At 35.7% G+C, this 14,452-nt stretch overlaps 1 protein-coding gene across 7 annotated transcripts in view; it reads right to left on the bottom strand.

Annotated features, from left to right (window-relative positions):
- The window catches only part of NRG3 (neuregulin 3), a 1,130,131-nt gene that overhangs the window by 1,014,688 nt on the left and 100,991 nt on the right, over nt 1-14,452 (bottom strand). The gene's annotated exons all lie outside the window — the stretch shown is intronic.

Here is a 14,452-nt window from a genome sequence, read left to right as displayed (position 1 = left end):
TTTTTAAAAAAATCTCATCACAGAACTGGTAAATAGGCTTTTATATTTTAAAAACCCTAACTTGCCGTTTCCATTTTCTGAGTAAGGAAGGTTGGTTAATTATGCCTACAATAACCCATGCCTTTGGGGGACCCACACAGTGTATGCACTCCAGATTATTTCCACATTAATATTCTACCATCGACTCATGTATTTACAAATCATTGTAGTTTTGTAGCCTGTAAAACCACCAGATTCAGATCTCATTAACAGCCTTTGAGCATGAGTTTTGAGGTAGAGTGCTTACTAGGTGCCAAGTTCTATGATCTACAATTTGTACTTGTTATATCATGTAATCTTTCTCAAATCCTATGATTTTTGAGATAAACATTTTCTGAACAAAAGAGGATCAGAGATATTAACAAAATATAATAATGTATCCATTTAATAAAGCAAAATATGATTCTTAGAAACAATGTACATATTGAAGACAATAATTAACACTGAAATATCAGTTGGAAAGTTTCCGTCAACCAGCCATCTCCCATGCCCAACTCTTCCTGGTTCTATGGACATAGGTTTCGGCCCACATCATGACACACCTGATGTGCCTTCCCTTTGCATAAATAAGTACCATGTAAGTTGAAAAGGGCAATGGAGGCTTCTCAAATTTTTGACTCAGCTTCTCATACACATTCTAGTTCCAAACAAATTGCCAATTTGACTCATTTCAACCAATTTAACATTTGCAAAGCAAGAGTTTAATATGTAAATTTGCATTTTACTAGTAGGGAGAAAATACTAGGTTTATTTTCTTTAAATTTTTAGCAACGGGATTTTTCTTAAGAAGAAAAGGTTACTTTGACAAATATAATTCAGTTAATTTCTACTCAAGTATTAAAGACAATATAAAAGGTATTTCAGCATAAATACCAATAATACTCTCTGTAATTGTTATTTACATGGCTGCTCTAAGTCCTTTTCCGGGAATTCCATCAAAAACCTTCCAGCATAGTAGAGTAAAAAATACAGTCATTATCATACATCTGAAATGGGTATGTCTTCAAGATACTTACTGCTGTTAATAAATTTATCTTACTTAATTCTCCTTACTGCACCAGTATCTTATGGTTAGATGGCAAAAGCAGTGAAAATAAGATTAAAACAATAAAAGCAATATGAATATGTTGCAGCCTCAAACTTCAAAAAAGTTAGTTTCTACAAGAGGATAAGTAATCTAAAGAACGATGAAACCAGTTTTCTCACATAAAACAATACAGATGACTTCATAAATGAACCATAAAAATATTCCCTTGGAGAAAATAGACTTAAGTATCTTTTAGATTCATCTTCAAATTCTCTACTTTTAATATGAGAGTAAACAGCCTCAGGATACATCTCCCATGTTCATCACTGCTTAATAGCATATGCATGACTAACAGTAATAAATTTGTAGAATATTCAAGTCACAAAGAAGCTTGGAAATAATCCACAGCTACTCCACTGTTTTACAGATGAGAACACTGAGATCTAAAGGGTAAAGATACGGACAATCACTTCTTGGACTACAAACTCTGCCGCAAACACCTTCTCAAGGACCATCCAAACATGCCCCTTTGTATATTTTGCCTCTTCAAACTTTCTCCACCGTCAGTCCCTTCAGTTTCATACATGATCTATAATATTCCTACTGTAAAAAATTTGCGTCCTGAACAATTAGCCTTCTCCTAATTTATACTTCATTTCTCTGCTCCTCTTCATAGTCAACCTTCTGGAGAGATTTTTTTTCCATTTTTTCATTTCCTGTCCATTTTTTCACCTACTACAGTCTAGCTTCTGCAGACACATCTCCAGAGTTGCATTTTTCTCAAGGCCATCAATAACTTGTTGGTCACCAAAGAAAAAATTCTCACTTCTCATCTTTCTGCTCAGCCTCACAGCAGTATTGACATGACTGATGCTTCCTACTGAGAGTTTTGCCTCTGGAATCTATGACCTCAAATCCAAAAATGACAGTAAGTAATCTAAAGAACCAATGAAACCAGTTTTCTCACATAAAACAATACAGATGACTTTATAAACGAACCATAAAAATATTCCCTCGGAGAAAACAGACAAATATTTTTCAGATTCATCTTCAAATTCTCCACAGTTAATATAGTAAGTAAACCGCAAATCTCTCCTTGATTCTATCTCTGCATCGCAGTCACTTTTGGGTTTCTTTGCTATTTCTTCTTTCTCTGTCCAGTTTCTTAATGTCAATGTACTTTCAGGTATGGGACTGGGTCCTCTTTTCTTCACCATCTATATCTTTTCCTAGGGGATCTTATACTAGATGTCTACACACTAACTCTATCTATAGACTGATAACTCTTTTGCTTTCATCTCCAACTGTATACTTAGCAAGTTCACTTAGTTTTCTAACGTGCATCTCCAATAGAACCCTTAATTTTCCACAATCCAAAAAAACTCTCCATACTCGAAGTCTCCCAATGTAGTCAATGACAATATCCTATTCCTGTAGCCAGAAATAAGAGTGATCTTTGATTAGTCCATTTTCCCTCACCCCATCTAATATATTCAGATGTCCTATTTGATTAATTCTACCTCTGCAATATACAAAGTGTAATTTCATTTCTGCTCTAACCACCCTAGTCCATTCCACTATAATGCCTCACTTGCGTTACTTCAACAGTCTCCTAACTGGCCTCCCACCCTTAACTCTGTTCTTCTATCCAGCCTTTCCTTAAGCAACAACAAAGGTTTTTCTTTTTCTCAAAAAAAAAAAAAAAAAAAGTATATCTGGGTTTGGAAATCCATCATTGATTTACCATTGCACTTAAATAGAACCTGCATTCCTTAATGTGGGCTGCTAAGACCACAAGTTCTCTGCTCCTTATCAGCCTTCTAATAATAAAAACAAGCACTTATGTCTACTTACTGTTATATCCTATATAACACACACTTATCTGAGAAGAGACAGGACTCTACCACGAACACTATACACAAAACACTAACTCAGGGCCCATTATAACACTGTGCAACTCATGGCATATCAAATATTCTCTAGGCACCCTGACTCTCAGGACAAGCTGAGCGCTATCTATTGGATTGATATCCCATTTTTCTCACTGCATTTAATTAAGAGGGACTGGACAAAGCTTTCTGATTCATTTGATAGGGAAAATAGGTAGGCATTAGCAATAATAATAACAATAACCATGAAAACAACAAAAACCACCACTGAGAGCCGTCTGTTCCTCTAATCTGGGAAAATATATCAAAGTAGGGCATACTTAATGAGTAAATCTTGGTTTCCTCACATTTCTTACTTACAGAGGGAGAGCAGTGAGAGGCCTTAACATAGCTTTCAGAGCCTTATTTGAACTGAGTTCAGATCTTATCTCTACAAATTAACTTGCTCCATGGTAGTGGAGCTGGGCTAACTCAAACGACCTCTAGACCATTTACTTAAGAAAGCAGGATGGCAATACTTATTTCAGAGCATTTCTGTAAATTAAATATCAAAACACTACACTATCACCATTGGATATGGTCAATATATTGAAATGCATTTTGGTTTTTTGTTTTCCTAGTTTATTAAATCTGCCATTTTAACCCAAATATTATCTTAGAAATTACTTACTATATGAGATTATTCTCCAACAATAACCAAAAAGTGAATCTTGTATCCTGATTCTTAGACACCTTTGCTCAGTACTGTTGGTCATGACAATCTAAGAATGTTAGGATGGTAGAAAATATGGATATGCATAGCACCAATCTCTGGACAAAATATATCAAAAACATTTCAGTGAGCTTCCTTTAATAAAACAAACATTTTTCACTTACTTTCCCCATCCATGAAAGGCAGCTAAATTTCTTTGGATATCAAAGCTCTAAAATAAATTTAACAAGTGACTTCAAAGAGCTCATTATTAGTAGCTTCTGATAATTTCCTAGTCACATTTTTTGCTCTCTCAATTGTAACTCATTTATCATTTTACCAGTGTCATTCATATTGATCAACAATGCTCTTATCCAATTCCAAAGAACATTTAACCACATTTTAACTACATGACATACCCTCCAAAAGCCATTTTGCCATTTGCCATTAGCTAGCATTTTTACACACTCTTGAATGTCATTTCTCACATCAGGTTGATTTGTCTATTTATACTGGATTGTATCAATACAGCAGTCATTGTTTCTAAAAGTTACAAAATGGGATATCGTGTTAAAAAATAAAGGTTTTATTTCTGTCAGATAATTTGTTCTTAAAAATAGGCCAGGCATGGTGGCTCACGCCTGTCATCCCAGAACTTTGGGAGGCTGAGGCAGGGGGATCACCTGAGGTCAGGAGTTCGAGACTAGCCTGGCCAACAAGGCGAAACCATGTCTCTACTAAAAATACAAAAATTATCCGGGTGTGGTGGTGTGCGCCTGTAGTCCCAACTACTTGGGAGGCTGAGGCAGAATTGCTTGAACCTGGGAGGCAGAGGTTGCTGTAAGCCAAGATTGCGTCACTGCACTCCAGCCTAGGCAACAAGAGCTAGCAGAGCAAGACTCCCTCTCAGAAAAAGAAATACACACACACACACTATGGCATCTATACAGGGTAATATAGTTTTCAAAGTTATATGTGCTATTTTTTTAAACACACAATGATGCTGTAACTATGCAATAGTAGAAATTTTATATTAAAGGTTGTGGAATCCCAGCACTTTGGGAGGCCGAGGTGAGAGGATTACTTAAGTTCAGGAGTTCAAGTTCAGCCTGGGAAATGTAATGAGTACTTGTCTCTACAAATTAGAAAATAAAATAAAATTAGTTGGGAATGGTGGCGCACACCTGTAGTTAGAAGGCTGAGGCAGGAGGATCACTTGAGCCCAGTAGATCAAGACGGCCAATGATCATGCCACTGTGCTCTCGTCTGGGTGACAGAGCAAGACTGTCTCAAAAAAATTAAAATAAAATAAAAAATTGAAATGAATAAGACATTTGCCAATGAATTCATATTTTTCCTTCCTTACAAATAATTAAAAGACATAGTAAGTACAATAACCTTAATTTCCAAGTATCATTTTAATTTTGAAGGTTTTAAGGTTTTATTTGCAAAATATCATTAAACACAGGTATCATTTTCATTGGATTTTTCATATTTGATTAAAATGATTTTGAGTGTCTTAAGTTTCATGATTTGTACTAAATTTTTCATTTTAAACTTTTGCCTAAAATTGACACTGTTGCTCATTTGTCAACATTTTTCTCAATGTTTTCACTATTTACATTTTGAAATCCTTCAGTTGAACTAAAATGTACCTCTACACTTTTAAATTCATAATTTTTTCTTTTTAATAATATATCAGTTAATTTTAAGGGCACTAGTATTAAATTTACTAAAATGTTACAGTTGCAAATTTGATAATGTTCTTTCTGAAAAACAGCCTAATTTTGCAGCCTGAAACTTGACTGAAAATCTCAATACTTTTATTCATGATAGAAAAATAATTCCTGGTTTCATCTCACAATTAACTAATAATTAGGTTAATATAAAATACACTGTGCCCTTTCTTTACAGTGATGATCAAAGTGATTCTCCCAGGCCAAAAAATCAAATAAGAAGTTAATTTAAAAAAAATACAAAACAAGCCATTCTACCCAGTGGGGACCTTCAGTGTACTCCCTCTACTAATTGGCTCTCTGGCACTGTGAGTTACCACTTGTTGCAGTAATTTTTGCAAACTGTGAAATGACTGATACAGATTTATGCAAATATACCTATGCTATGTTATGGTATATATTATGCTCCTCTGTTCCATTCTACTCTATTTTCCTTTATCAAATGCTAATTGTGATCCACAAAATTGATTTGATGACCCACTCATGTGGGTGATTCATGCTATATGACACAATGGAGGATAAAGAGAAGCATCGAAAATTCACACACTTAAAACTTGGGCATATCCTATTGAAAGTATCTGCATTACTCACAACACAATCTCTGTCATTACTTCATCCTCCTCTGCCTGCTTCCTACTCACTTTTCAATTATATCCCCAAAGGTAATTTCTCATCTCTCTTCCTGCATTAATAATCACTCATGGAATTAGGAGTCCTTACAATAAGGAGAGACATGTTTAAGAATTGCTGGGATGTGTTAGAAATATCATTGATAGCGATTATAGACTTAAGTGATTGCAGATTTGAAACTGGTGAGAATTACAGGCTGAGTTTGGAGTTGAAAAATAAGAACACCACCATCCAGTGAACATCTCTGAAGATGAGCTTGGGCCACTTTGGCCGTCATGGCTTTACCTAGGTCACTTTCAGAACAGCCCATCCAGCAGCAGTGGAAAACCTTCCAGCTGCGATGGTAAAGCATATTGGATAAGAAAACAAGCTCTGGAAACAGACTTTCTGAGTGCAAATCCCTTCCTAGTTGTATTAATGTTGTGCTCAGTCTCCATAACAACTTTAAAAGTGGTTATTAACAACACTTGTCTCAAAGGATTGTTTAGTGAATTAACATGAAAGCCCTTAGAACAGTATTGGCTCATGGTAGGCACACAATGGATGTTAACTATTATTGTATTTATCTTCCTGTTCTCTGGTCCCTTCCCTGATATGTCTACGTACATGTGTAAATCTTTGCCTACTGTGTTTCCTTTATATTTTCTGGGCATTGTAACATATCTCCTCTAAAACCTTTGCTGTTTATGAAAAACATATTTTGAAAATACCCTTTTGTATTTTTTCACTGTTTCTTTTCTCCTGTTATTAGCACATATTTTATAATGTTATTTCCAGAAGGAATTTGCAGTTAATATATTTTATTGCTTATCCTTTTGAGTCTTTTTGTTTATGTATAATAATACAACAGACAGGCTGTCCTGGAATGCATCTATCTCTACATATATCTGTCTTGATAGATACAAAAGGATTTTTCAAGAAAATATATTCAAGATGCCTTTGAAACATAGAAGATAATGCAAACATTTATGTCTGTGGAAAGAGTCACAGAAAAGAAGATATTTAAATTGCCTCTTGAAGCGTGAATAGGAGTTTGGCAAATAGGAAGGAAGCTCATGAGGTATCACAGGATTTTAAGAAGAAAAAAGTTCATATTTGGCTTTTATGAGAAAATTTTGGAAACAATCTGGAGAAAAGTTTGGAAGGAGTGAGGCTGAAAACAGAGATACCATTTGGAAACTGACCATAAGATTTCAAGTGGAATGTCAAGTTTCTAAATTAAGGGCATGATGCAAATAGGGAAGGAAGGATTACAATTAAGATGGATAAATTAATAGCAGTGGTAATAGTATACGGGAGCAAATTGTAAAGAAGAACGTAGATAAATGATTTTGAGTGTACTGGTGATTATTAATGTGATTCTATTAGTTTCCTATTGCTGCTATGACAAAGTACCACAACCTTCAGTGGCTTAAAATAACAAAATTTTATTATCTTGCAATTCTGGAGGTCAGAAGTTCAAAAATGGTCTCTCTGAGTTAATGTCATGGTACCAGCAAGGTTGATTCTTTCTGGGGACTCTGAAGGGAGAATCTTTCCCTGCTTTTTACTGGCTGCCTATATTCCTCAGCTTGGGGTCCCTCCTCCTTTTTCAAAGTGACTCATTCCTGTCTCTGCTTCCATTATCACCTTGCCACCTTCTCTTCTTCTTTGAACCTTCTTTATTTCTTTTCATAAAAACAATTGTGATTGTAGCAGTTCACCAGGATGATCTAGGATAATCTCCTGATATCAAGATCCTTAACCATATGTTTAAATTGTTTTATCATTAAAAGGAAACATTCACAAGTTTTGGGGATCAGGATGTGGACATATTTGAAGGGCCATTATTTAATCTACAACAGTTATAAACTGAGATTGAGTAAAACTAGAAAGATACTAAGCTTAATTGAGCTGTACAACATTTTAGGTACCTTTATATATGGAAGAAGGTATTTCTACAAGAGGAAAAAATACTTTAAATTGGATTATGATACCCTTGGTGAAGACAACGTAAATTCACGGCTCCATTAATAGCACTTAGTGTGGTGCCTGGAACACAGTAGGTAGTAATTACTTTGTCATACAAGAAATTATAAAAAAAGAGAACCAATATATCAACATTCATCTTTTAAAAGTTAATGCTAAGATTTAGGTGTCAAATTGCATCACACAAAAATACATTCCAAAAGAAAACAGTCTGGCACCTAAAGGAACAAATGTCTAAATATGAGTAATTCGTGTATTAGCAATTTTGAAGCCCATCCATCAGAGAAAGCATCCCCAAGATAAAGATGGGTGTGCTGCCAACACCACTGTGTAAGGCCATCAACATTTAAGAAAAGGAGCAACTGCTGTGCATTCCAGGTATTCTAGAACAATTTTTATTTTAATTACTCAGTTTTATCGTCTGATATTCCTAGCCAAATGTTTGATTCAGTTAATATGATCACAGACTCTATGTTCATTTATTTCCAGACATGGATAGAGTATTGGAGTGTCAGTGAATTTACAAGCAATTTAGCACTTTCCCCTGGTGTGGTACATCTGTGTCCAACAGGTCTGAGAGCCGAAACCCATCAGCATCTCCACCTAACCATGGACACAGTCTACATAGCCCTCCTGACTCACTGCCCGAGACTCAGGGAAACACAGTTTTAAAATCACTAAGATGCCAGTCCTTTGACAGTGATGATATACAACAGTGTTACATTGGCTAAGGCTATGATTCTTCCTAAGTCAAAATTCATCATTATGTTAAGCTCAAATTGTTCATTTATTGTTAAGTTATGAAACTGTCTTCCCAAAATTCATATGTTGAAACACTAACTCCCAGAACCTCAGAATGTGACTGTATTTGGAGACAGGTCCTCTAAAGAGGTGATTAAGTAAAAATGAGGCTCTTAGGGTGGGCCCTAATCCAAACTTACTGGTGTTCTTGTAAGAAGAGGAAATTTGTAGACAAAAAAGAACTGCCATGGATGCTCAGCTGCAAAGGAAAGATCACGTGGGAACAGAGACAGAAGATGGCCATCTGCAAGCCAAGAAGAGAGGCTCAGGCCTGCTGAAACTTGATCCTGAATTTCTAGTCTCCTAACCATGAGAAAATACATTTTTGTTGTCTGTGGTATTTTGTTATGGCAGCCCCAGAAAACTAATACAGATTTTGGTACCATGATGTGGGATGCTATAGTACCGAACACCTAAAAATGTGGAAGCAGCTTTAGAAGTAATGAGTAGAGGCTGTGAGAGGTTTGAGGCACAGATGAGAGGAAGCTTAGATTGCCTTGAACAAACTGTCTGTAAAACCCTGGACATTAAATGTGCTTGCTTCTGTTGTGGCCTCAGGTGAAAATTAGAAATATATTTTTCGACACTAGAGGAAAGACAACACTTACCATAAAATGGCAGAGAGATTGGCTGAACTGTGTCCTAGTGCTTCGTGGAAAGTAGAAATTGTAAGTGTTAAGAATTATTTCATAATTTCTGAGCAAAGTGTTGAAGGTACAGTCCAGTTTCTCCTTACTGCTTATAGTAAACTGCAAGAGGAGAGAGATTATTGAAGAAGAAATTGTTAAGCAAAAAGCAAACAGAACTTGAATATCTGAATAATTATCAGCTTATTCCTATTGAAAAAAACTAAAAAGTATGTTTTGGAAAGAAAACCAAGAATGTAGCTGGACAATTACTCCATAAAGAAATTATGGATGTGACTCATAGATCTAATCACTTATCTCAGCAGAAGCCAGGAATAAATATGGGCTTATATCAGCAGAAACACTGTCGGCTTGGACTAAAGGGGACAGACATAGCCCCAAATAAAGAAAGGCTATTGGAATACTGGAATTCTACAGGATGGGAGAATTCTATAGCCATTTAATCAAGTCAAATGGCTGTAAACATATGTTATCCATCATCAAGGAAATGAAAGAATGACCCCGGAAGCTATTCAGAGATTGGCAGGACTGCCACTCTCACCATGGGCCCAGGTCTGGTGGGAGGATGGAAAGCCAAGGCTGTCTCTTTCTTGATTTCAGAATGAGGGGCACCTCCTTAGCTTCAGTGGACCAGGCTGCCACTTCCCAGAATGACACAGACAGGACTGTCACTCAAGGCATCAGAAGGCGATGCTATTTCCCAGGGCTAAGGCCACATTGCAGTCCCGGTGGACCCACAAAGCAGAGCCACCACCCCAGCAGGCCCGGAGCACAGGGCATTAAGCCAAACAGGATTACTACTGAGCCTTAATATCTAATGGAATTTAGTCTGTTATGTTTGAAACTTGCTAGAGATCTATGATCCCTTTCTTCTTTCATATTTATTCCTTTTGGAATGAGAATTTTCATCCTATTCCTGTCTTAGCAATGGATTTTCAATATACGGAACTTGTACAATTTTGCAAGTTCACAGCTGGAGTGAAATTCTGCTTCAGGATGAATCATACCTCAAGTCTCTCATCATACTTGATTTAGATAATATTTACATGAGTTTTGGAAGTTAGAATTGATGCTGAAATGGGTAAAGAATTTTGGACTGTTGGGATTAGGGTGAATGTATTTTGCATATGAGAAGGACAGGGATTTTGGAGATCCAAAAGTCAAACGTTACAGATTTATGCTTCTTTCATGCATACATTGAAGCCCCAACCATCCATAACTCAGAATGTGACTGTATTTAGATCAAGAGCAAGAGGTGATTAACTTAAAATGAAGTCCTTAGAGTGGGTCCTAATCCAATGAGACTGATGTCTTTATAAGAAATATGGACACACAAGAAGATGCCACAGACGTGTGTGCACAAATGAAAGGATCATGTGAGGACATAGCAAGAAGGTGGCCATCTGCAGGCCAAGGCAGAGGTCCTCAGAAGAAACTACATCTTCCAACAACTTGCTCTTGAACTTCTAGCCTCCAGAATTGTAAGAAAAGAAATCTCTGTTATTTAAAGCACCCATTATATGCTATTTTATATAGAAGTCCTAGCAAACTAACACAAGCAGCTTGCACTTGAGCTAGCAAATGAAAATTCTGAAAACTGAGACAGATTCCATTTTGTATATAGTGTCTGTGCCTTCTTTTGGAAAATCATTGCCTTGCCCCCTCCTTAAAATAAAGATTACTTTCTTTTTCATTCTTAAAATATTCTCAAAGTCATGGTTTAAATAGTAATGTTGGAAGTAGTTGGTAAATCACTGTCTTTTTTATTTGTTCAGTTTATAAGTTACTTTTACTTTTATCATCTGACTCCCCCAATAGCCATGTGTGATGAAAGGCATTACAGATATAATAATACCCTCATTAACTGACAAGAAGACTGTTTCTAAAGTTAGCTAACTTGCCCAAATTTACACATGTAATAATTGGCAGAATAAAATCTCCGATCCAAGTGTTCCAATTCCAGTCCACTGAACTTCAATAATTCATGATCAACCAAAAAAAAAAAAATCTCCAACTCCTACAAAGTACAAAGAAGCTTGAATTCTTTATCAAGATACAATTAAAGATTTGGGAAGGAGACAAAATGTTTTATATTCAAATGGAATAGATAAGTGAATGAGATCACATCCTTACTCATTTACCTATAAAATTTGTGAAACACCATGAAAGGCGATGAGGAAGTGGGGCAAAATAATGATGACTAACCTTTTTAGTTAGGGCTGGCTGGTTAACCCTTTGGCCTATGTTTACCGGTGGTCTTCTTGATTTTTCGTTCCTATATTCACTCTGAACTTGTGTGGCCAATTTGTAAAATGCACAGACAAAGCTAGACTGATTGCCTGAGTGACTGACTATAACCTGGGTTAAACTGTCTATTAATTTATTTAAAATTTTCACTTCTGATCTGGTAAAACCCATTAGAGCCGTCTTGAATGAAATACAAGTAATTTTGTAAATCCGTAATGCAGTTGCAAATGTGGCTCCTGTGTGTGTTCGTGCATGTATGTGAGTCTGTGTGTATATGACTCCCTGGGGATGGCTCAGGTTGTATTTCCTTTGACTCTGCTATCAAAACATTTTGATGTAAGCTCTTATTATAAATCAAATTACTACCTACATTTGACATTGCTGAAAATAAAAACCAACAATCTAAGCAAAAGGAAATTAAGTGGGACAATCTAAACAAAAAGAAAACTAAGTGGGACAAATTACAGGACAGAGGGTTGTTACCAAGATATATTTCATACTGCCTAGGCTTGCATTTCTCTTCATTTGAAACAGTTCCTTCATAGCTCTCTAGCAATGTGTGCACAATGCCTCCCAAAAATGCTCCCTTTACATATGAGCAAGATTTTAGAATTTCCTTTTTTGTTATATTATTGTTAGGGTGGATGCCATAACCTCTACAATATTTCCCATAGAGACTCTGTGGAGGAAATCAGAGATAACATTGACACAAGGTTACCTGGGGTTCCTGAATTCAGACAGGAAATTTTTAAAAATACATTATGGCTGGATGCTACAACATGTAAGATGCTGGGCCAGGCATGGTGGCTCATACCTATAATCCCAATGTTTTTGGAGACTGAGGCAAAGGATCACTTGAGGCTAGCAGTTTGAGACAAACCTAGGCAACACAGCAAAACCCTATCTCTAAAAACAAAAGAAAGGAAAAAGAAAGAAAGATGCAAATATATATATGATGTTAAGAGTTTACGAAAATAAGATCACTGTGTTAATGCTCTGATGACAATACCTAACTTTATCTTCCTATTATTTGTTTCTTCTTATCCAGGAGTATGTATATAGAAATACACTAAGGATTCAAGGATGAACTGGGAGGAGGCTATAAACAACGCTACAGTGTGGGTTAAAAACAAACATTCTTTTTCAGAAAAAAAAAAAATTTGCTCTGTTGGGTTGTCTTTGCCTTAACCTCTTGGGTATCTTGAAGCAAAGAAGCTGTCCAAGGTCCTGAAAGTTACAGAATTGCTTGGCATGGCTCTTCAATGTGCTTCTCAAAGCAATAGCCTACGTTTTAAGAATTATGCCCTAATAAAGGGCAATATTCACACCATTGAAGGAATTTATGGATAATTAACTAGCTCCTTTCCCTTAAGATATCTCACTATCAAAATCTATAACCTGTTGTCCTCTCATCCATATTTTCTTAATACAGAAGATACTAGAGGCTGGGAGGGGTAAGGGGAACAGGGATAGGGAGAGATTTGTTAAATAATACACGATTACAGCTAGATAAGAGGAAAAAGTTCTAGCATTCTATAGCACTATAGGATGACTGTACTTAATGATAATATATAGCTTCAAATAGCTAGAAGGAGGATATTTAAAGTTTCCAACACAAAGAAATAACAAATGTTTGAGATGATGAAAATACTAATTGCCCTGATCTGATCACTATATATTACATGTATCAAAACATCACTATGTACCCCATAAAATGTACAATTATTAGGTATAAATAAAAAATAAAAAGTAAAAGAAAGGATGATGTACTATTTGCTTTGATGTCCTCCAGCTTATTTGATCCTCATAATAACTCTCTGAAATAAAAAATTGCATTTCTATTTTTACTTTCTCCATTGTATAACTGGAGGAACTAAGACTCAAATAGTATGAGGATAAGAACATGAAATTATTTGTTTGTAGACCAGAAATCAACTTTCAAAACCACAGAGTGTTTTCATTTAGAAAATAGATTATATGGTACCATAATGTGGTTTGTTTTAATTAATGACAAAGAGTATTTTGGAAAACATAGTAAACCATGGTACTAGTAAAACGAAGATAAACACACCCATTGATTAGCTCAATACAACAGAAGGTTATCATGTGTTTGAAATTCAATATAATTTTGCTGTTTTTCACAAGTGATTAACTCAGCCAACAAAGAACAAAATTGTCTACTTTAAGCCTATAAAATAATAAATATGAAATACATTGCTTGAGTTTGTCAACTTCTTTTGTCCACTGATTTGATGAATATTTTTAAAGAATTTAACATATGTCAAGCATGATCTGGATGCCAGAGAAAGAACAATAAGATTATCAAAACCCAGCTTTGAGGAGCACACACGGCTTACTGCAGTAGACAGACATTAAATAGCTACCCTACAACATGGAAGTGAGAAATACCGGTCTACAGATTGTTACAAGAGTATGAGGGAGGAAATATCTCATTCAATCTGGGAAGTCACCAGAGGCTGCAAGTGTGCAATCTTTCAAATTTTAATGCAGTGCCTGACCATTTATAAGAACAAAGAAATTTCAAAAATTACTGCAATAGCATCTATTGCTTACTTCATTTCCACTGTAGCATAACCATTGTTGTATTTGTGTTAAACTTCTGGGTACTCTGAAATACCTAGAAACTGGGATTATGAGTCAAGTGTAAATAGCACATTATGAGGAAGGAAAAATACCTTGTGATATGCCTAAAGAAGACTTGTGTGTGAGTGTTTGTATATGAGTTTATCAGATGCTGTTCATTTTTATTTTGTGTA

The sequence above is a fragment of the Hylobates moloch genome, unplaced genomic scaffold, assembly GCF_009828535.3.
Source record: "Hylobates moloch isolate HMO894 unplaced genomic scaffold, HMol_V3 SCAFFOLD_3, whole genome shotgun sequence".
In the NCBI taxonomy this organism is placed as follows: domain Eukaryota; kingdom Metazoa; phylum Chordata; class Mammalia; order Primates; family Hylobatidae; genus Hylobates; species Hylobates moloch.
The sequence above is the reverse complement of the archived record's forward strand: the minus strand, read 5'-3'. Positions and strand labels throughout refer to the sequence as shown.